Here is a 3,531-nt window from a genome sequence, read left to right on the forward strand (position 1 = left end):
TGAAAGGCAGAAAGAGCAAAACAGTCCTTTTCCTATTCAGCCTAGAATTTTGACTCCTTGATATACTGAGTATATGTAACATTTACCAACTTCTAAAAATTTGACTCTTTGGACATGCCTTTGAGTGAAACATAACAAATGAGCTACCCATGTCATAAATAACCCGTTATATTGTGCTTTGGAATTTTTTTTTATCTTCTACCTTGAGACGAGCAAGTCAGCGTCCTTATTTTTTTTAATTAATTTAAATTCTTTACGGTTAAGAGCAGCTTCCTTATTTTACAACAACAAAGAAGTATTTGGGAGATTAAATGATACAAAACCATAGCTGGTTTAACTAAGCTTTTGATTCTCCTTTTTGGGTTTTAGACCTTTTTGAGACTCTGTTGAAGCTATGGATCTTCTCAGAAAAGTGTGCTCACCATGTCGTGTGGACAGATTTAGGGGACTCATGGACCTCTGCTTCAGAAACCTTGCTCTGAGCAATTACAGCCGCCAAAGTGCCATTCCTAGCCCAACTGTTTACTGGCATCCCCTCAGCCTTAGTAAACAGATTGCCATTGTGAAATTTCCTAGGAAGTGGAACCAAATACAATTAAATTTAGAAGCTAAGGTACAGCTGGGGCTTTCCTTGAAAAAAAAAAAATGATCTGGTAGTTTGGAGAATTTTTGTTGGGTGCATAAATGTGAAACTGTGGGTGGAAGGAGGAAAGCCGCAGTTGGTTGAACCAAGCTGAATCAGTAGGATGCTGCTGTTACAGAGCAGGAAAGGGGGGTGGGGGTGGGAACAGTTGATTTGCATCTCTGGTTGTACGAAAGATTCCTCTGGCAGCATCCGTATTCTTATAGCTGACTTTTTTTAAAAAAATAAGTTTATTGAGATATAACCCACATATCACATAATTCAGCCATTTAAAGGGCACGGTTCAATGGTTTCAGTATGTTCACAGGGTTGTGAACCATCACAACAGTTCAGAACATTTTAATCACTATCAGCAGCCAATCCTCATTCTCCCCCAGTCCCTGCCCTAGGCCCTTGTTGGTGAAGAACTCCAAAAACTTGGGCTCATCAGTTTTAGATTTGGCAGTTGATCTGAAGAAATGACATGTAGCCTTGTCCGGATTCCTAAGAACTGTATTAGCAGGAAAATCTTACGGACACAGGCAAAGCAGCTGCTCCCAGTGGTGACGGGCCAGGAAGAAACCGTACCCCCTCCAGGACAGGGCCCTTTTCAAAGGAGGTTAACTAATAACAAAACAATATGGTGGATGGTCACATAGACCACCGAGAGAACAATACATCCCTGAGTTAAAAGATCACATCAGGCAGTTATTACACTCTATCCATTCATCAACCTCTCTCCTGGGGCCTGGCATTTACCTCGGGGTGGCATTCTGGCTTTCTGGATAGTCAGCCAAGCCTGAGGCTGTAGAGAGTTCAACATTTCCCAGATGCCTTTGCTGCGAGAGCCATATTACATCTCTGAAGTGAGTTCCCCTATATTAACCACTAATCTACCTCTGTCTCTAGATATGCTTATTCTAGTATGTCATATTCATCACAAAATGTGTCTTTTGTGACAGGCTTCTTTTACTTAGCATAATGGTTTTTATCCATGCTGTAGCATGTATCAGAACTTCATTTCTTTTTATGGCTGAATAATATTCCATTCTGTGTGTATGTGTGTGTGTATTTTGGCCTTTGTGAATAATGGTGCTGTGAGCATTGGTGTACAAGTGTTTTAGTCAAATGTGTAGTCTCTAGATATTAGTGGCTTTGAATTTGTTGGAAACATTAGAATTGTTTAAAATAACAAATGACAAATACTTTCTGTTTACATAGATATGGAGCTTTTGTTGTTGCTTTATCTTAAGCTATGTGAAAAGTAGTATCTGGATAACATTAAAATTTTTAAATGTTTTAATTCCATAAGTGCATCACTGTAGAAAAATAAAAAAGATACAGTAAGCCAAGAGACAAAAATTTGAACCTCCAATAGTTCTACCCCTCAGAGGTAACCTTTTTAAGTTTTGGTTATATTTTGCCTTTTTTTAACATATGTATAAAATTTGTTAATTTTCATCATGTGTTTATTGAGTACCAACTTTGTGTCAGGTACTCTGGGCACTGTGGATGCCATGCTGAATAAAACATAGTCCTTGCCTGGAGGCTGTCGTTCGGTATGGGAAACAGACATGAAGTAAATAAGCATACCAATAATTTTATATTACAATTAAGATAAATTCTGTAAAGAGAAAAATTGTAGTTTGCTATGTGTGCGTGCACGCACGAGTGTATCTTCTGACCATTTATGCCCTCATGCCTCTTGAATATACTTCTTTTTCTCCACTGCTACTCTCTAGTCCAGGCTGTCTCACTCATGTGCCTGGGCTACGAGGCTATCTCCTGTTATTTATTCTGGCCTCCCTTCAGTCTACTTTCCAGAGAGATTTCTTTCAAAACAGAAATTTGATCATTCCACTCCCCGGCTCTTCAGTGGCCTCCCATCGCTTTTAGAATACAGGGCTAAGTCTTTAATATGACCTCTGAGCCCCTGCCTGGGTTGTCCTGGCCCTTCCGGTCTTTCTCTCTCGATTGATCTTATGCTGTTTCTTCTTGATTTTCATAATTTAGTCCTCTTGGCATCATTTCAGCACTGCTTCCTTCCACACAGGCCCTTGCACATACTGTTCTCAGTCTGGTGCTTCCCCACCAGCCATCCATTTCATCCGGTCAAAGTCTAGTCATTTATCAGCTCGAGTGTCACTTCCTCAGGGAGCTTTCCTCAGCAGTCCCCAGTCTAGGTCAGGTTCCTTTTTTAAGTATTTTTATGGAAGCCTACTTATTCTGATTTGAATTATGCATTCACCGTCTGTCTTCCTCACTTAGACTGCAAGGTCTATGAGAGCAGGAACCATATCTATTTTTAAAATCACCACTGCCAGGCGCAATAAGTACTTATTGAAAGTATGAATGAATATATGCTATATATAGTTATGTTCCAAGTAAAAATTTATGGACATAGAGGAAGATAAATATAATATTTCATCAAATCTACAACACCACTGATTAAAAGATGCACCATTTTTCTGTACCTCTGAGAAAAAATGCTGCCAATTAAACCATGACAGTATCAGCGCTAAGACATATCCTGATTTCAAAGATGTGCATGTGAAAAAATATGTCTCTTAGAACCAGTGAAATGTAGTAATTTAAAAGAAAAAGATTATATTTAATTTGTAATCTGCTTTTTCTATTTAGTATATTGCAAACTATACATGTTGACAAATATAGGTCTACCCTATCATTTTAAATGACTGCATAGTATTTCATTGTACAGATTTTACTCTGTTTTTAAAAAATTACTTTATCTCTTACATGCAAAAGAAGTTTCTACTTAAACTTTTTTATCCACATTTAAAAAGTTTTCTATTTTGCTAATGCTGTGCTTTGGTTTTCACAGTTTGGGGTAATTTCTTGCTAAGATTGTCTCAGGATAGATACGCATACCAGATTTTGCCTATAGGTCA

The 3,531-nt window shown here is 38.2% G+C and overlaps 1 protein-coding gene across 4 annotated transcripts in view; it reads left to right on the top strand.

Moving 5' to 3' along the window:
• The window catches only part of HIPK1 (homeodomain interacting protein kinase 1), a 49,109-nt gene that overhangs the window by 24,071 nt on the left and 21,507 nt on the right, over nucleotides 1–3,531 (top strand). The gene's annotated exons all lie outside the window — the stretch shown is intronic.

This window comes from Myotis davidii, unplaced genomic scaffold (assembly GCF_000327345.1).
Source record: "Myotis davidii unplaced genomic scaffold, ASM32734v1 scaffold217, whole genome shotgun sequence".
NCBI classification, from domain to species: domain Eukaryota; kingdom Metazoa; phylum Chordata; class Mammalia; order Chiroptera; family Vespertilionidae; genus Myotis; species Myotis davidii.